The sequence below is a fragment of the Sorex araneus genome, chromosome 1, assembly GCF_027595985.1.
Source record: "Sorex araneus isolate mSorAra2 chromosome 1, mSorAra2.pri, whole genome shotgun sequence".
Lineage (NCBI taxonomy): Eukaryota > Metazoa > Chordata > Mammalia > Eulipotyphla > Soricidae > Sorex > Sorex araneus.
This window is the reverse complement of record NC_073302.1, coordinates 199,010,416-199,030,503: the sequence shown is the minus strand read 5'-3', so window position 1 is coordinate 199,030,503 and position 20,088 is coordinate 199,010,416. Positions and strand designations below refer to the sequence as shown.

The window sequence follows — 20,088 nt, the reverse complement described above, 5'->3', positions numbered from 1 at the left end:
TCCTGCCGGATATGGTGTGATAACAGAAAACAAAAGGCAGAATTGGAGAGGGAGCAATGAAATCATATCTGTCCAGAAGTAGCATGAATTTGTATGAAAATTTCTCTCCCTGCTCTAAATCCTGCACCAAGTGTCAAACAGGGTTCAACTGCCCCATAAAGGCCTGCAGGACTCCACAGGAAGCCCCGCTCCTCGCTCCTCTCTTCCTTCTTCACAGTGTCCCAGTTCTTCCAAACATCCACCAAGAAAAGGCACCAAGTCCTGCAGGGCCCGGGCATATCCAGACTTGTAGCTCTTCAGCCCATAAGCTCTGCTGCCCTCACTGGCCTCACCTGAACCCTGTTCCTTTGCCAGGGCCCTGGCAGATGTGCACCTCTGGCTCTCCTTATTTTTCCCTGCAGTGCTCTGTCCTTAGCTGCAAGGCAGCTCAGTCCTGCAGGGCGGCACAAGGCTTTCTTTAGAGGAGGGTCTGGACTGTGGTGGGTGCAGGTGCCACCTTCGCTCACTGGGGATGAAGTCAGGTGACTTGGAAACACATGCAGCTTTACACCCGGCTGAGGACTGCTTTGTAGCATGCCATGGGGGCCCACAGGACTTTTACCAAGTTCCTGCCTTCCCACCCCACCCTGTTTCCTCTCTTGGGTTTAATGGAACCAACCCCACCCCCCCAAGTCACCTCCCACAAATCTCTTGGGAACCTAGAAAGGGGTGTGATTCACTTAATCATTCCCCTCAAAGGATCCCTCCCTATAGCACAGCTGTATTTGTCACTTTTAAACACCCCTCCCCCAATACACCCTCCACGTTACAGACCTAATTTATAATTGTTATGTGCCTTCTTTTTAAAAACGACTCCCTCTTTAGACAGAAAGCTCTGAGGAACTGGCCGATCTTCCTCTGGATCTTGCTCACATATTGAGACCACATGACAGACAGACCATCTTTTGTTGATTTTGCTGTGGCATGAGTGAATGAGTGTTTACAGTTGGCTGGACAGGAACACGTGGAAAAAAGCAAAACTGGAGGGAATGTTTTGAAAGCTGCTCTAGAACGGAGGCCTTTGAGGTCTAGCACACAACATATCAGCTTAGACAGTGGAGACAATTTGGGAGATAAAATTCGCTTGGAGACATTTCTATGCATCTTGTATCCATCTTCCTCCGTAGCTAGAACTTTGAAAGTAAACTGCTATTAACACGAGTAATCAAGATATCGACTTAAGCTATAAGACATAGATTTACGGACTCTTGGAAGATCTTAAATTTCCAGGAAGATACCTTTGCCCTACCCCAAATAACGTGTTCCCAGTTCTGTCACTCTGTTTGCTTTCCCCTCCATTCCCCTCACACTTTCCCCCTGGGGCTTCTCCCTTCCCTCCAGCTCTCCCGTCCTTTGCTCGCTTGGCTGGGCTCATTGCTGCAAGAACCTGGACGGCGGTGGATGTGCGGAGCACACCCTGTGGCCACCCCACCCCGGAAGGGCCCTTCAAGTGTGTGGCTGCAGGCGGCTCGCTCGTCCATCGGGTACTGGATCCCGCTGCTTCCTGCCTTGCCCTCCAGAGGACACCAAAGCACAGGTGGGCGGTGGCCAGCCCTGGGGCTCACCACAACGGCCCTCACAGGGACCTTGGTTCCCTGGAAATGCGCGGCGCGGTGGAAGGGGCTATCCTTCAGCAGAGCTCGGGGCCCCCTCGGGCCCCGCACACCGCCCTCACGCAAAGGCTCGGCGGCGTGCCGGAGCTCCGCGCACGAGGCACCGCGGGTCCCTCGTTCTGCCCCGGGGCTGCGCCTGTCCAGGTGTCGCGGCGCGCACCGGATTCTCTCCCCAACTTTCCAGCGCTCTGAGCCGCGGCTCGTGCGCGCCGCGGTGGAGGCCGCGGACGCCTGGGGGACCTGTCCCTGGCCGCCCGGAGCCCCTCGCTATCCCCGCGCTCCCCGTCGCTCCCCGCGCAACAGTTGGCGGCCGGGCGCTGCGCGGCGGAGGCGCGGCCCCGGCGGGTCCCGAGCGTGCGGGCGCGGGCCGGGGTCGCCAGGCGGCGGCCGGAGCGCTACCCCGATGCGCGCGGGCGCCGGCCCCTCTCCGGATGGAGCGCGCCGGCCGCCCCCCAGTGCGCCGGTGCCTCCCCGGGCGCCGAGTGCGCAGGCGCCGGCCGCGAGGCCCGACCGTGCGCGGAGCTCGAGCGCGGTCGGAGCGCGCGGTGGCCGCGGCGGGGCCGGAGCGCCGGGCCGGACGCAGCGCGCGCGCCTCTGGCCGTGCACCTGCTGAACTCGGGCCGCGATGTCCGCGCCGAGGAAGGTGCGCTCCGCGGGGACCCGGGGCGGGAGTCGTCGGGGCGAGGGCGGCGGGGGTCCCGGCCGGGCCTCCGCGACCTGCGGGACCCTGCGAGGCGGAGGCGAGCGGCGGGGCGCGGGGTTCGCGCCGTCCGGGCGGCCTCGCCCTTCGCGCTTCGCGGCCGCGCGGGAGTCTCGGACCCTGGCCAGGCGCCGGGGAGGGGGTGCGGCCGGCCGGGCTCGCGGCGCCCCTTCCCCCCCTCTCCCCCGGAGCCCAGGTGCGGACGCCTACCCCGACCCGGACGGGGCAGGTGCGGAGGGCGCGGGGCCGGGGCGCGCGGCGGGGCCACTCGCGGCCAGCGGGGCCGAACGGGCGGGGGCCCGGCGTGCGCCGGGAGGGGGTGGCCGCCGCCCGCCCCGCGAGTGTGAGCTGCGCGCCGCGCTTTTTTAGGGTCGTTGCTAAGCGAGGCGCTCCCGGCGCAGGATTCTGTAACCAAGACTCCCCCGGCAGCGGCGGTGGCTGCGCGCGGGCTCCTCGCCGGATCGCGGGAGAAGCAACGAGGCTGTGATTGCTCCAGCCCCGCGCGCGGGCGCGGCCAGGTGGGCCAGCTGGGGGGGGGGGGTTGGCGCGGTGGCCCCAGCCCGCCCGGGAGGGGCTTGAGGAGAGAGTTCGCCGGGGTGAGGAGGGGGCGACGGCCCCGCGCTACGCGGCGGCCCCAGGGAACTAGGCTCTGGGACCCGGCGCCGCCGCCCCTGCGATGATCGCGCTTCGGGCTGGGGCTGGGGTTGGGGCTGGGGCTGCTAGAGGCAGCCGTTAGGGTGGATTTAAGAGCCAGTGCGTTGGGCATTTCGATCCCCGACATCCCGGAGGGTCCCCCATGCCCTGCCAGTAATGACCCCTGAGCGCAGAGCCAGGAATGAGTCCTGGGCACTACCAGCTATGACCCAAAAAGCAAAAAATAAAATGGGTCCGAGCCAGTCCTCTGCGTGGATCGATGCTGTCGGCGGCACTTTGGGGTCCCAGGAAGCCCCTTTCTGTCGTCCTCGCGGGGAAATCCAGCCCCAGACAAGGGACACCCACCCCGGCTTCTCTGTAGTCCCGTTGGAAGCTTGGACCTGGGACCCAGAGACGCTGACATTGGCACTCACAGAGTCCCAGGCTCCCTCCTGTCGCTCTCTCTGCCCCTTGCTCTGTGTGGGCCTCAGAGCCGGGCCAGAACTCTTCCCGACGCCCCCTTCCAAGCCGCAGCAGGGAGGCATACCACAATACTGGTTTCTATCACCTCTTCACGGTTTTGGTCACAGGTAGTAAGGAGCCGAGGCAGAATGGAGGAGATGATAAAGGTGGGTTTTGGCAGGTCAGGTTGTTACTCTGATGTTGAAAAAAAAAATGCCATTAACCAGAATTTTCCAAATTGCCTTCTGCGGGCAACTGGGTGACTCAGAGCTTTGGCTTTCATGGTTACTGTGGATTGTGGCCCTCCGCAGACAGGACTTTCTCAGTGTCCCTCACCTCCGTCTCTGTACAGGACCCAGAGCAGCACCTGGTGCTAGCACCCAGCACCCACCTGGACCCATCTTCTGCCCATCTATGAGCCTCTCTGTGCTGTGATCTCCCTGCCACTTCACTTACTCTCCACAACGACAAAGACCCCTGAATGCAATCTCACCTTCATATCTGCGTATGACATTTTATCTTATAGATCAGTTTTGTGTCTGATGAATACTATGTCAAATCATCTAAACAGGTGAAATCATTAAAATTTGAAGGCTGGCATGTGACTCAGTGATAGAGGACTTGCCTTGCATGTGTGATGTCCTGGGTTGATTCCTGACACCACACATACACACACACACAGAAGAATTTTTCTGACTACAGAGATGTTTTCCAGATAAGCATTCTATTCTGAGATACCTTTCATGCTGTTGATCACTGCCTTCCCAGAGAACCTTGCGTTTTGCAGTATGTTCTCCAAAGTAGGGCTGTTTGAGACAAATAGACATCTATGTACCGATACTTTGGGTTGTCTCGGTGACTTGTGATGTGGTGGAATCAATAGCTTCTACAGTGTTTGTAGCATTTGGGTTGCTTTCCACTCTGTCCCAAGTGGCCAGGATGGGTCCTTCTGTAGAACTCGTTTCTTCTCAGGGTTGTCTTTTCCACTGGAAATGGGTTTAAATTGCAAATCATATATGAAAAAGCAAAATTGTGCTGTGCAGCATTTAAGTCACATTGAATCCTGTGTACCTAGCTCTGAAGCAAAGTACTTCTAGTATTTTGTTTTAAACTTGCTAGTGAGCTTTTGAAATTTGTTATCATGGCCTCTTTTGTGGTGTGCTCTATGATGAAATTGAAGACGTGCTGTTGTTGAGGGAAATCTACACCATTTCTCAGTTGCCCAGCCTGGACAGCGCTGCACTCTGATGAGATGAGGGTGTTTATTGGCCCTGAGGATGGCTGGCCTGACTTGCTAGGGTTGACGTGACCACCAAGTCAGTGAGCAGGTGAGAGCCCTTAACTGTTGCCATATGTTGGTCAGAAAGTGTCATAGGGCTGGACTCAGCTGAGTGGTAGCTTGTTCTTTGTGCATAGAATAGAAGGCCCTGAGTTCAAACCCTGGCACCACATGGCCCCTGACACCAGAGAGCTTTCTGATGTATTTTGGGGCCACCGAGCACTGCTGGGTGTGGCTCAGTGAGCCCAAGAACTAGTGAGTGTGGCCCCTATAAAAGAATGAAATACAAAATAAAAAAAATTAGAGACTGTATTTGGGAACTTGCATACAAAGCCTTCTGGATAGTCCAAGACAATTTTTCATCAAAAGTAGTTTTGGGTCAGAGACATTGATGCATGTGCCTTGCATGTGGCTCACCCTGGTTCAAGCCCCTGTTCTGTCTGCTCCCTTGAGCATTGCTAGGTGCAGCCCTGGAGGTTCCCCCCCACCCCCCACCCCAAACACCATTGTCCAACACCCCAGGGCCAAAGCAGTGGTACATCGCTGGGCCCTGCATGGAACTGATGGAACTGCAGTGCCTGGTTGCCAGTCTGGAGGGGCCCCTGGCAACCCCCCCCTGCCAGAGTAGTTTCCTGACAAATTATTTTTATCAGAACCATATTTCTAGCAAATGATCACCTTCTTACCTTCTGAAGTGTTTTGTGTTGGCTGGTACATGTGTGTATAGAGTGAGCTCAGTAATCTCATGCTTATCCATGTTTATCCACTCTAGAAACATTTTCTTGTCATTAGTGGCTGGCCTCTCATCTGTAACCTGGATATAATGATCTGTGGCCTGGAGGCTGTGGTCTGTGGCCTATGGTCTATGGTCTGTGATGTATGGCTTTTGGCCTGTGGTCTGTGGCCTGTGGTCTATGGTCTGTGGTTTGTGGTCTGTGGTCTATGGCCTGTGGTCTATGGTCTGTGGCCTGTGGTCTATGGTCTGTGGTTTGTGGTCTGTGGTCTATGACCTGTGGTCTATGGTCTGTGGTTTGTGGTCTATGGTCTGTGGTCTGTGTTCTGTGGCCTGTGGTCTATGGCCTATGGTTTGTGGTCTGTGGTCTGTGGCCTGTGGTTTGTGGTCTATGGTCTGTGGTTTGTGGTCTATGGTCTGTGGTCTGTGTTCTGTGGCCTGTGGTCTGTGGCCTGTGGTCTATGGCCTGTGATCTGTGGCCTGTGGTCTGTGGCCTGTGGTCTGTGGTCTGTGGTCTGTGGCCTGTGGTCTGTGGCCTGTGGTCTATGGCCTGTGGCCTGTGGTCTATGGCCTGTGATATGTGGCCTGTGGTCTGTGGCCTGTGATCTGTGGCCTGTGGTCTGTGGCCTGTGATCTATGGCCTGTGGCCTGTGGTCTATGGCCTGTGATCTGTGGTCTGTGGCCTGTGGCCTGTGGTCTATGGCCTGTGATCTGTGGTCTATGGTCTGTGGCCTCTAGTCTATGGTCTGTGATCTGTGGTCTGTGGTCTATAGTCTGTGGCCTATGTTCTATGATCTGTGGGCCTGGGGGCTGTGGGCTGTGAACCTAAGGGCTATACTCTGTGGCCTGTAGTCTGTGACCTGAGGGCTGGGGGCTGTGTTCTGTGACCCGGGGGCTGGGGGCTGTGGTCTGTGGTCTGTGACCTGAAGGCTGGAGGCTGTGATCTGGGGCGATGGTTTCTGACGGCCACAAGGCTCTGGATCATCCATGGAGGAGCATGTACTTTTGCAACAGCTCTGACAAGGCAAGGGCGCTGCAGTTCCCTGCGAAGCCTCCGCTTTCCTTTTTGAAGCCTTTCTTTGCACACACAGTTGCTAGCTCTGTAAGAAAAGGCTTTGCTCCTCACAGCTCCTGGACTCCTGCCTCTCTAATGGGAGCCCCTCAGGGGCTTCCGCTGTTCTGGCATTTCTGGGAAGGGCACCTCTGGTTGCTCGGAAGAGAAAGTGGCTCGGGAGTGGGTGCTGTTGTTTCTCGAGAGGGGCAGCTGCAGGAGGTGTGGGGCCTCAGGCCCGATGGCTGCTCTCCTCCTGGGTGCTGGAGTGTGGGCCTCTGGGGCCAGGTGACCCACGCGCTGTTTCCTTGCCAAGCTGTGCTCTGTGTCTGCATGGAGGCCTTCAACCTGCCCTTGGTCTTTAGGTTTGCTTCAGCGAAGATGACATACCATTTGAGCTGAGAATTTCAAATGCCTCTCGAGGCCCTTCTGGTAAGGCAGCTCAGAAGGGCCACAGCTGGGGAGGGGGTCCCCGCCAGTCCGTGTCGGGAGCAGAGCCGGCCAGACCCAGGTGAGGAGGCCACAGTGGGACTCAGCAGCACCACCACCACCCTGTCAGGGCTGCGACCGAGGACATCCTCCCTGGGAATCTGTTTTCTATCTATAACGCACAAAGAGGGTGGCAGGGCTGAAGTTTACCTAAGAGTTTGGACTTTGATTTTCCTGCTTGGTGGGAGGGAGATTGGTTTCTCTTCAGGTAATGCTTTTGCTAAGACTTTTCTAAAGCTCTATGAGCAGAGAAAGAAACAAATAAGGCATTGCTAGAAAGGAATAAGCATTTGCAGTCAGTCTATCCTTGAAATATACAGATGTTTTATTTTATTTATTAATTTGGGGTTTGGGGGCTATCCCTGGTGGTGTTTAGGCTTGTTCCTGGCTCTGTGATCGGGATCACTCCTGATGGAGTTTGGAGGACCATATGGGATGCCAGGCAAGTGTCCTACCCTGGTACTATCGTTCTGACCAAAATGTATGGACATTTAAAAAAATGTTTTAATGTACTAGATCATGGTCTTTAAAGTAATGTACTATATACTTTACATGAGAGGTAAAAAAATGACCCAGAACCCACAAATGTATATTTTAAGGGACCATAAAACCAGTGGTTACGTGTGTGCATAAGCAGTGAGGTCCATGGTGTTGTGTGTGCCTGATCAGTCGAACCTGAGGTGACCTGTGTGCGAGAACAGTGGGGCCTGAGGTGACGTGTGTGCAAGAACAGTGGGGCCTGAGGTGACGTGTGTGCGTGAACAGTGGGGCCTGAGGTGACGTGTGTGCATGAATAGCGAATCTCATGGTGATGTCTGTGCATGAACAGTGGAACCTGAGGTGACATGTGTGCATGAGAAGGGGGGCCCTTGGCAACGTGGACAAATAATGAAAAGTCTGTGGGTCCTCATGCATCCTGAACTTGGAGTCCTCAGGTTCATTGTCCCATGTGCCATCCCTCCTCCCTCTTCAGAGATAAGACCAAGCTCTCCATTCCACCCCTGCCTGTTCCCTGCTGCGTGACTCAGTTTTAGAGGCCTGCTTCCATGCTTGTCTTTCCCTCATTCATCCTTTTCTGTTTCCCTTATATTTATTTGTTTTGCTTGTTGGTTTGGGGGCCACCCCTGGTGGTGCTCAGAGGCTTACTCCTGGCTCTGTGCTCAGGGATCCTTCCTAGCAGTGCTTGCAGGACCCTATGCAGTGCTGTGGATAGATTGAATTAGGACCAACCACATGCACGGAAAGTGCCTTACCTTGGTACGATCTCTCTGTGCTCACACTTCCTCCTTTTTTTTCTTTTTTGCATTTTTAGACCATGCAGGCAGGGTTACTCCTGATTTATCGTTGGGGATCACTTTCTGCATGATTGGGGACCATGTGGGCTCACTGAACACTGGCACCCTCGCATTCATTCTTTTGGGCCTCCTGCATGGTTGCTTCCTCTGGCTTGTGTCCTGTACTTTGATGTCATTATTGAACTGTCCTATGGCTCAGCCTCTGGGCATGTCTGGGGAACATCCATCTGCCAGGAGCTTTGTCTTAGGTGTCCAGGATAAGTGTCCACTGCTGTTCTTAGGGTGCAGGTCCGGAGAACAGATGCTCGGCAGTCTCCAGTTTCTCCATGGTCCTTAGATGACAGCGTTTGAATGAACAAATAAATCCACAACCAGCCGTTTCCTGCTCTGCTATTGGCCTGTGATTGTGCGCTGATTCTCTGAGTCGTGAGCATGCCTGTGGCAGTGCGCAGGCGCGGCACAGGCCCTTATGCCGGTGTCAGTGGCCTGTGGGCCTTCCTGTCCTCCTATAATAGGAAAACTTGGGCTCTTTAAGGATATTTTTCCATATTTCTGACATTCTTGGAAATATTTTGACAGTTTTCTGAACCAATTTCTGAACACTTCTGACTGTATTAGAAACTTAGTATAGAATCTATTCTCAGACAATATACACATTTTCATCAACTGTTAACTGTTACATTTCCAGACTCTTGTGGCCAGTTTAGTGTGGGATGTTACTGTTTGACAGAAAGATATGTAAAGTGATTACATAATCATAATCACCATGATTAGAGCCAAAGTTTTATTTTTGTGGAGGAGATGGATCAGATAGCCCTTTAAAGCTCCAGCAGCATTCTTGGTCTTGAATATGTACATTTTCTTATTTTTAAATGTTTAGTCCTTTAATATTTTTTTTTTGTGCTGTACCCAGTGGTACAGGGCTTAGGGGATTTCTGGGGATTGAACTGGGGTGGACCACATGCAAGCAAGCCTATCTGTCCTATTCCTGGTCCCTGAATCTGTTTTCCTGTTTCTCTGAAGATGTTTGATTAAGAGTTGTAGCTCACAGCATCCTCCTTCTGCATAGAGCCACTTCCCCAAATTCCATTTCTGGGAACATTTCTTTCCTATGAAAATAGCTTTGTACTAATAGGGAATCAGCTAAAGAGATGCTTGCTCGAGCTTTGTTTCCTGGTTGAGTGTTAGGAAGAATCCCATTAAGGGACAGGTGAGTTCAGAGTGGTGGAACCTCCTATGTGAAGATAAGTCTGTTATGAGGAGGGAGGGCACAGTGTTGTCACCATGAATAGAAGAGCAAACACCCTCCTGCCTGGGGATGCCTGACCCCAAATCCTCACAGAGGGAGAAATGGCAGGTGTGCAGGGCTGGGGAGCACCTGGTCCCTCAGAGCCTCACCACTTGGCTCTCAGGAATGGAAGCTTCTCCAGGTTCATCCTGGGTCCCTCTGCTTCCTCTGTGCTGTCTGGGGATCCTCTCTTAGGGCCTTTTCACGTGTGTCCCAAACCAAGGCCCTGCACCCTTCCTGCTCTCCCCACACAGCATTCTCTGCAGCATCCTCCTGCATACCCAACCCTGATGGTCTTCATTGTATTACAGGATTTGCTCTTCCCGTGCTGGAGGTGACCGGTACTAAGGAGCAGCCGTGTGGGCCGAGGGTATCATACAGCTTGTGTCACCCTTCCCCAGACCCGAGGTCATCTTGGTAGCACCTGCATATTGGAGTTGGGAGAGCCCAGGAAAAGAGGTCCCATGGGCAGGTGGTCTGCAAAACCCGGACAGTCCCAGCACCCATGGGAGGTGGGTGGAGGGGGCGGCTGTCACAGCTCTGGAGGGTGAACGTGTTGTCCGCTGTGTTTAGGCCCCTGAAATGCTGTGGACCACTGGCTGTCCACTGTTCATTCTGATGGGGAGCTGTGGATTCGAGTGCTCCCCATGAATCAGAGTGCTCCTGTGGATCGGAGTGCTCCCCATGGATGAAAATGCTCCCCATGGATCTGGGTTCTCCTCGTCTGTGGTGTGGGATTGGCAGGCAGCTTGGTTCTTTCCCTCCCGCTCTGTTCCTGTCAGAGTGTGTTCATCTCAGGTGGTAAAGCTACATGCATGACATGACACAATCTGTCAGCGTGTGTGCAGAGGATGCTGGCGGTCATCGGGCGCCCTTTTAGCCCTGCAGCCTCCACGGTGCTGACTGTGCCCCTCACACTACCCAGGGTTGGTCCAGGGCAAGGTTGATCCTCCTGGACAGCCTGTAGGGAAGGACACGCTCCTCTCTCCTGGACCGCACAGCTGCCCCTGGAGCTTTGTGGCATTGCATAAAAAGTAGGTTTTTAGTCAGTGTATTTCCTAGTGGGTGCTTTCCCCTGAGTGTTCGGGGGAAGTGGAGTGTGGGTATGATTCTACCTTAGACTTGGGAGAGTCTAAGTTCCATAGAGTCTACTTCTGTGGAAGTAGAGGACCACATTTGCTGTCACAATGCATGGTTCCATAGAGCTTTACCTTCTCCCAGCTAACTCTGCTGTCCTGGCTGATTCTGATCCACTTGACTGTGCCCTATATAATTATGTCATCCCGTGTAACCATGTCATTCTGTGGAGCTGTGTTGTCCCATGTAACAGTGTTGTTCCATGTAACTATGTTATCCCATGTAACTGGATTGTACCATGTAGCTGTACAATAATAGTACTACTCATGTAACTATTGTCCCATGTAACCATGTAATGGTGTCCAGTGTAACTGTCATCCTACATAACTCATTGTCCCATGCAATGGTGTCGCCCCATGTAAGTGTGTCATCTATGTAGCCATATCATCCCACATAACTATGTCATCCTATGTAATGTTGTGTCATCCATGTAACCATGCTGTGCCATGCAACAGTGTCATCCCACATACAATGACATTGCATGTACTATGTTGTCCTACATACCTGTGTCATCCCACGTAACATTGTGTTATTCGTGTAACTGTGTGATCCCATGTGACTGTCATCTCAGCTGACAGGATGGGGCCAGGCCTGATTTGGCCTGTGGGGGGTCTTCGGTGTGGCCTGGAAGTGCAGCCCTATCTGCCTGTTTGGTAGATCCCTGTTCTGCCTCATGCTTCATTCCCAGACAGGCCCAGGACGCGGATCGAGGGCGTTGCCGTAGGGGTTTTCCCTCCATCATCGTAGCTCCTCCGTGGCCGACAGGAGCAGCAGGCCAGCCCGGGCCAGGGGTCCCTTGGTTGGGACGGACTACTGCTCTTGTCAACATGTCAGTGCTGTCTTGCAAGGGAGGTGCTCCCAGGTGGTGCTCAGGGGACTCTTATCCAACAGGGTTGAGAGATCCTCGTGGGGGTCTGAGGATGTGCTGCTCTGGCCCGTGGTGCTGGGGGTGACTCAGACCACCTTGGAAGTGCTCAGGGCCCTCTGAGCCTGTGTGGGTGGTCTGAGACCCATCTGCTATTGGCTGCAGGCAGGGCACATGCTCTAACCCGTGTGCCCAACCTCTCCCCGACCCTTGGTGGTGGTGTCTTGAAGGGATACTTTGTGCTTCCACTCAGCCAAGTTTTCAGAGGGTTCAGAAAAGCCAAGTGGGAAGTGGATGCGGCACCCAAAGGCCTGTCACCCTCTGGAGCTATCTGACACTTGTCAGCTCATGGGTCGGAACTTGAGCTAGATCAGGTGGTCTCACATGGTATCTTCGGGCCCATCCCAGGCCCCCTCTGGCTGAGCTGGTTATCTTTCCAGATGTGCCTTCTGCTTTTCAAGGCTCTTCTCACCCGGGCTCACCTGTCCTCTCCCTCGTCTAGTTGACAGTGCATCCGGGTTCCTGTGAAGGGCTCCTGTGTTCTGGTTGTAAAGTCTGTGCGTGTTCAAACTTATTCACTTAAGTGGCCAGTGGCACCAGGACTGGGCATAGTTATAGTTTGTGTCATGGGCTTCTTTTGAATCTTATTTCTAAGCCCAAATGGGAAACTAACCTCTTTTCCAACATCTGTCATCCCTGAGAATCGAGTATGTTCTCAGAATATTTGGTCTGACCGTCGTAGTGCATGATACGCCCTTGCGTGCTGTTTCTCAGGGCCCCAGTTGTTCAGCACTGAAGTCGCTGTGCAGCATTCTGAGAACAATGCTTCTGTGCTTCTAGAAGTCCATGCCTTTCCTTGAGCAGGTCCCCAGAAGCAGTTAACTGGGTTCTGGGTGCGTATCTCTGGCTTGGGTAAACAACAGCCACAGACCTGGTGCCTGGAAACCTGAGTCTGAGAGCCGCGTGACTGTGACAGAGACCTGGGGTGTGGAGCCCCGGGTCAGAGCCCAGGGGCGCTCCACTTCTGCCTGCCTTGGAGTGCTTCTCCACCAGGCTCTTCCTCTCTCCGTCTCACTCCGGAGGGATGAGGCAGCTCAGAGGGTCTGCATTTCTCCAGTCTCCCCCAGCCCATGGACACCTGATACCCATTGAGCCATAGCGGTGGTCTCCAGGGCCCATCACCCATGGGGGCCCCTTTGCTTCCTGCCATGGGCATGTGGCCTCTGCTGAGGGCTCAGGAGAGGCAGGTGCTGGCAGGTGTGCCGGGAATGGGTCTTGTGAGTCACCTAGCAGCAGGAGAAGCAGCAGAAGCCAGGGAAGGGGCTGTGGTCCCTTGGTGCCCTCAGGGGTTGGGAAGGTCGTGTCCTGCTCACAGGTGCTGCTTGGGTCACATGGCTTACAGGTGGTCCTGGGCGTGTGGGTACAGCAGGCGTCCAGTGGGCTTGGAGGTGACAGGAAATCACGCAGGCCCGCAGCACAGGGAGTCGGCAGTGGACAGTCACGCCGCCAGGGTGAGCTCATTCCCATCACCAGCACAGATTGATCGGGCTTGACTCCCCTGTTGGCGTGTGCTCCCTCGCACCCCCGGACCCGCCACCCACGCCCCTGCATGTCCCTGCTCAGGCAGCTCTGGTCTCCCACCCCCTGCCTGGGGACGTGCTGTTCTCACTCCCTAATGGCATGTAGATTCCCTCTCGCAGGGTTAATGGGGAGAGAGCACTGAAAAAAAGTCAAGCTGGCTAAATTTAGTGTCTGAAAAATGTCCAGTCTGGAAATAGCTGTTCTCTGGAGTCCGCGTCCTGCGCCCAAGCTGGCGTCGCTGGAGACGGGAACTGGCTGAACGGCCGTGGCTGGAAGCTGTTCCTCCTGCTTCCTGCACACGGAACCCCACACCTGTCAGACCACTTCCGAGCGCGGGATCTGGGGCCAGCTAGCGCCGGCTGAACTGCGAGGGGGAGGGCAGAGCTGCTCTCCAGGCCCCCGCCTGGCCCCTGGTGCCCCCGTGAGGAGATCTGGGCTCCAGGCCTCCTCTCTCCTCCTTCCTCCCACCCGGTCTTTATTCTTGAAGCAGAAGCATTCTGCCAGTGGGGACAGGGTCCAGCTCTCGGCTCAGGGCCCAGGCCTGCAGGTGACAGCATCAGTGCGCCGGAGACCCCCTGCCTCCTGCCCCCACCCCACCCTGGGATCTAGTCTCAGGCCTCCCTGCTGCTCAGTCTGGCTCTGAGGGTCCTGGGTGGAGAACCCACATGGAGGGCGTAGGTTATGTCAGAGGTCATGGCATCCTGGCGGGCATCTGTGCTGGGGACGCAGGTGAGTCGTCCGGGACCACGTGCCCTATCTCATGCTCCTTGTTCACATTCTGTGGGGAGCTGGGCTGCCTGTGGATTCATCATTGGGGAGTTGAAAATGGGCACATTTGGGGCCCTGTAGGAGCAGAGGGTGCCTATGGGTGCCCCCTTGGGAGGGGTCAGGGCTGAGGCAGCTCCCACAGGCTCACAGTGCCCAAAGCATCAGGGATGCAGCCTGGAGAGGGGTGAGCATAGAGCAAGGGGTCTGAGGTCTCCCTGCTGGGGCCTCGGGGAGGGCTGAGCGTTGGGGTCTCAGGGGCAGCGCCGAGCAGTCATCTGATGTGTGTGTGCAGCCCCATGAGATCCAGGTCAGGACCATGAATCTGCCTTGTCATGTGCAGTAGCCGAGAAAATGGCGGCCGGTACTTTGGGAGGTCTGGGGTACACCTGTGGGCGTGTCCCTGCAGAATTCCATCCTCTGTCCATCTGTCCATGTGTGTATTTGCGTTCTGGTGTGTGCCAGACCCTGTGTGTAGCAGCATGGACATCTTCACTGGGATGCATGTCAGAAAGCTGAACAACACCCTGATGGTGATAGCTCGGCCGAGGCCTGCTGGGGGAGGCAGCCCCAGGAGAGGGACTTGGAGCCCAGTGCTTGCAGACCCTGCTGGTGTCTGACTGAGTGGACAGGACCCACTGCCAGGGAATGCCTCTAACAGCTTCAGTTGCAGGGAGGCAACATCATGCATGAGAATTGTGAGGCAGAGGGATAACACATGGCACAGGCTTACAGCCAAGTTCACTGCTGCTCCTCTCTGGGCCCCTGGGCCCCACCCCCCACCCTCCATGTCTCACCCAGGGTCTCCGGGAGAACCCTGGGCATCTCTTAAAGCCGGGACAGACATCAGAGCACAGGGCCCTGGGATGCACACGGTGCAACAGGAGGCCAAGGCGTGGGTCCTAGAGGCCGCCTAAAGCGGGCGGCCCGGCCAGGACTGCGCCACACGAAATAGAATCAGAACCTCCTTCAGCAGGTCTCCCGCCTCCGGCCTCTCTCGGCGTGAAGCATCCTACACACAGCTGCTGGGCTGCGCCTCTGAGCCATTTTTATCGCCTTACTTCTGGGCGTGCTTTTGTCAAACCCAGAGTTCTCCTTTCTGGCGCTCCCAGCCTTCAGCAAAGGGTCCTCTCTCCTTGCTCTGCTCCTGTGTGTCTGGCTCCTGCCAGCCCGTGCCCGATTCTCCTCCCCTTTCCTGAAAGGCTCTACCCCTCTCTCCTTCTGGGGACACGCCCCTCTGGTGCCCCTCCCAGTCCTTCCCTGTGGGGAACCTTTTTCAGCAGCTCTCTGACCTCACACAAGGTGCTGAGATTAAGAATGTGCCAGAAATCCCCTATCCCCACCGCTTTCTTGGGGCTGTGATGGCCCTGGACCATATGTCCTGCATGGATGAGTGTCCGGGTTGGGTCCCTGGAATTTTGGAATTTCCTACATGTATAAGGGTCTAGTTTGGATCCCTCGAACTTCCAGACATGGCCCCAGTGGCCCCCAGGACCCTGCAGTTGTCTCCACAACAGCAAACCGTTTCTTGGGATTGTCCTATGCTTTAAGGTTGAACTATGCTGTACCCACATCTAACACAGATGCCTGTATGGTGCAGTCTGGAGCAGAATCCAGATGGGGTGGAAGCCGGATTTCTTAGGGCCTTGTTGAATTCATTATAAAATCACACTCATTAGTTCTCTTTTTTAAAAAAAAAAATTTAATTTTTTAATTGATTCACCGTGAACATGTAGCAAAGCTTTCATGTTTGAGCTTCGATGATACAGTCATCAAACACCCATCCCTTCACCAGTGCACGTTTTCCACCACCAAAATCCCCAGTATCCCACCCCTCCCCCACTTCACACCTCCCCCTGCCTGTGTGGCAGCCAATTTGCACAATACTCTCTTTCTCTACTTTAGTTACCTTCGATATTACGAGACCAGTCCCCCCACCATTCATACCTGCCGAAAAGCAATGCTAGACAGTGTGTTTTATATTGCTTGCTCTAGGAATTCTAAAATTTTAATAATTAGGGTCTGAAGAGGTCGCTGCAGCAAGTTGCTCGGGGCTGAGATTCACTTGTGTATCTCTGGATCATGGCCATGTGGGAGCTTAAGTAGATGGTGGACGGATGTGGCATCATCTCTGAGTCCCATTGGGGTGGGGGGAAGGAGAGGGCCCACTCTTCCCCTGTCCTGAGAGGCGTGGCATCTGCCGCCAACCGCCACTCGTACCTGGAGCTTGTCGATGAATTCTAGAAAATGGTGGCCGCCGGGGCTTCTAAAGAGCAGGCAGAGGGACGGCACCTGCCCCTGCCTGGAGTTGCCCAGCGGAAATCTCACACACATCCCTGTGATGTCACACATGCCTCCCTGTGACCTCACACATTCTCTCCTGCGACTTCATACATGCTCCCCTGTGACCTCACACTTTGTCTTCTGTGACCTCACACATGCTCTCCTGGTGGTCTTGGGTGCCACAAATCCCCTATTACTACCCAGGTGCACATATGTGGAAAGAATCAAAGAGTTAAGATAAAACTGCTTACAACATCAAGGGAGAAGTAAAGACTCAAATACAAGTGAAACATAAAACTCACATCGGATTTCTCAAATGAAACTCTTCACAAGAAGGAACAGAATGGGATGATACATTCCAAGTACTGAATGAAAAGAACTTGCAAATAAGAACCTTTCATCTTGCAAGTTGTAACTCAGATTTGAGGGATGGATGAAAGCATTCTCAGAAAAACAACAGCTGAAGACGTGTTGCTTTTAAACCAGCTCTGCAAGGTCTACTGACTGAAATCTTATTAAGAGCAAACAAAAAAAAACCCACAATACCACAAGTGTTGAATGAAAAAAATGACCAAAATCCACCTAGAAAAATGGCAGAAAATTCCTTCATATAAATAATTTCTGTGAATGTCAATGGACTGAGGCCATGTGAATGTCAAAGGCCAGAGTGACGGGGTGAAGCAGGACACCCACTAGACGTGCGTGAGCTCTCGGGAGAAGCACAGGTTCAGACTGAAAGGTGGGGGCAGCCACATAGCCTAGTGGCAGACTAAGAAAGGCAGGGATGCTATCTTGCGTCAGTGCAAATAGCATTCAGGTGAAAGAAAGTGATGAGGTAGCATAGTGGTGAGGGACGAGGAAAACTTAACCCTTATCCACATGTATGCACTGACTGAAGGGACAGCTAGGGCTTTGCTGTTTTCAGGCCACACCCAGTGGTACTCAGGACTTTCTTCTGGCTCTGTGCTCAGGGCTTACTCCTGTTGGTGCTGGGGGTCCATATATGGTATGGGGGATTGAACTTGCTCTTATACTATGTACTGCCTTGGACCCAAAGGGGCAGCAAAGTTTATGAAGCCACGGCTAACAGATAGTAGTGGGGGGAGATTCCCTTCATAACTGCCAGCCTCAATACCGAGGGTCAGACTTGCTGTCTGTCCTGGGTGCCCCGGCAGTCACAGAAGGGGCCATAATGCGGGTACAGGTGGCATGCCCCTGGTGTCAAGGAGCTGGGCTCACCGACAACTTCCTAAAGTCGGACCTAAACATAGAGCAGGTTCTATCACAGACACTTGCTCTGGGACTTAGGGTGGCCTGAGATTCAGCAGATGTTTGGAACTGTGACCTGTGAGAGCAAAGGGAGTGTCCCGGAAGAACGACGCTTCTTAGTAGCCAGAGTGTACTGGCCTGCACTGGGGCCACGGGCGGCTTGCTCTGCCGTGCTGGAGTCGGTTAACAGCCAAGAGAGCGGCGTGGGCAGGAAGCTTCCGTCCTGAGCAGTATCACCGAGGGTCTTCAAGCATGAGAGGCGGTGAGGGGATGGGGTCTCAGCCTCCTTCAGTTCCTAATAGGAGTTATCTGCCGGCATTTAGGTCTTCAGCTCCGGTGTACTGATGTTATATGAAATATGATTTGTTTGCAGAAATAGAAAAGGTAACATGGACTATGGTGTTTTCCAGGCCCTCTTCAGCTGAGAGAGTTTGATCACTGGCACATCAGTGACACATTGGTGATCAGTGGGTCTGTCCATTTCCTCTTCCCTGGCTGTGACCAAGTCCAGACACCGGGCGTTCTCCACCATCGATGGTGACTTTGGTTCCTGATTAGGAGAGGCAGATCCACACATCTGTTGTGCCAGAAACAAGAGAGTCATTTGCCAGGTGCACGGATGGCGTTTGAGCTGATTTGTTAAATGACATTGAAATCCAGCAGCTGTTAGGGGCAGGGTTTTCTGTATACATCAGGTCATAGCAGCATGAAAACACCGTCCTGAAGTGACCCAGGGAGGAGCTGTTTTCTCTTCCGCAGGTGCGCCGCGGACCCTGGGGTCGGTGAGGTCCTTCCCCCTGAGACCTGGGCCCTCTCTGCCTTCTGCACCCTGAGCGAGTGTTGGGAGCACGTGGTGGCAGTTACTCCAGCTTCCCACTGCTGCCTGGACTGCAGGAAGGAGGGTGGGTGAGGGTGGTGCCTTCCCCTCTGAGTAGCACAAGGCCAGAAGTCACGCCACAGCTGCCCACGCCTGCCCCAGTGCCTTCCCCTGGCTCCACTGCCTGCACGTGTCAGGAGAGGGGGGTTCTCTGGGAGTCTGGGTGCTCAGGGGCTGGTGAGCCTCTCAGGATCTGCTGAGTTTGTCCTCCCCCTAGTGTGCAGCAGGCGGCCCTGGACAGATTTCATCCAGAAGGCCTGCTGTATTCCAGTAAAACTTTATGGACACTGAAATTTGAATCTTGCCATCTTCACATGCTGTGAAATATGATTATCTTGATTTAAAGATCAGTTACCAGCCTTAAAGCTAGTTTTAGCTTATGGACCTCATAAAGACAGGCAGTAGCGTTGGGCTGCTTTTCATTTTGGCAACAGACCCAACCGACATATAAGAGCACAGCACCCCCAGAAGGACTTTCCTCTTAGATAGGACAGCCAAGGTCAAGAGGACAGTTTAGGATAGGGAAAAGGAGAGAGGACCCAGTCTCATGGTGAAGGGCCTCACCCAACCCTGAGGATGGGTGACACCGTGCGTCCTGTTGACAGTATTCCCTGAGGACAGCAGGGCCCTGAAGCTGGTCCTCCTCCCTTGCCAACTCTGAAGCTCAGTAACACAGAGCAGGGGTGCAGCAACCACCTGGTCACCCCTCCATGGGGAACTCTGCTAACTCTTCCAGGAACAAGTCTCAGGAAATAAGAAGACACTCAAAGGCCCAGGAAGCCCTTGCAAAGGGACAGTACAGTGACCCTGGGCGTGGTCCCCAGTACTCCAGCTATGTCCCCACTGAAAAACAAAACATCTAGAAACAAGAAAACCAGTCACTCCCAAGCTCAGCCGAAACATGATGTCAGAGAACAAAACAGAGCAGAGATCAGTGCCCTAAACACGCTACTTAAGGACTTAGGAAGAGAATAGGAGGCCGAATCCTGGAGAGCAGAAGGAAGAAAACATTAAAGTTCAGAGTGCACACAAGAGGGCTGAAAACCAACGAGGAAGACTACTAGCATCAGAAGCCCGTTCTTTTGGAAAGGTCAGTGACCCGAACACACCTTTAGGTAGATTGACTAAGAAAAGGAAGATCCAATTTCTGAAATCGGACACAAGGCAGCACGCGTGGCCCCGCCTCTCAACCCCAGTGCTGAGTGGCACTAGGCGCCCAAAGAGGGGGACAGGGAAGAGTGTCACGGGGTGAGGGGCACAGAGGTGGTGGGGGTGGGGGAGGGTGTGTTGCACGTCATTTTCAGTAACTGGCTGATGGCTGGATCACGTGGCCCGACCAGCTCCGTGGGCTGAGCCTGCGTCCTGTACCGCGTTCTCGCCACAATTCGGTGGCAGGCACCCCTGTGTGAACTCTCCAGAAGCACTGGTCCCACCTCATTTTTATGTGCTGTCCCTCATTTATGACAGGCTGGCTCGTCCAAGTCGGGCACTTGGTGATGGATGCCTGCAGATAACTTTGGAGAGGTAGGCACGGGAGAGGGCCCCGAGTCAGAAGAATTGCCTTGTCATTAATACGTACTGAGTCCACTGAATCTAGGTGTGACTCCTGAAAATCTTGGGGGGAGGAAGTGTGGATGACAGGACGTGAGAAGAGGGTTTCTAGTTAATCAGAATGCTGGCAGCGGGCAGGCAGGCAGGCTTGCGCCCTCTGCTGGCCTAGCTCTGTTTT

At 54.4% G+C, this 20,088-nt stretch overlaps 1 protein-coding gene across 9 annotated transcripts in view; it reads left to right on the top strand.

The window, feature by feature from the left end:
* Positions 1 to 2,149: 2,149 nt before the first annotated feature.
* Positions 2,150 to 20,088, top strand: part of DLGAP2 (DLG associated protein 2) — a 256,731-nt gene continuing 238,792 nt past the window's right edge. For 6 of the 9 annotated variants that reach the window (XM_055123931.1, XM_055123928.1, XM_055123927.1 and 3 more), the window contains exon 1: positions 2,150 to 2,295. The gene's annotated coding sequence lies outside the window, so the exon portion shown is untranslated. Of the gene's footprint in view, positions 2,296 to 2,747; positions 2,871 to 20,088 lie in introns of those variants that run through there. The other 3 variants (XM_055123933.1, XM_055123926.1, XM_055123932.1) reach the window with 3 other exon arrangements.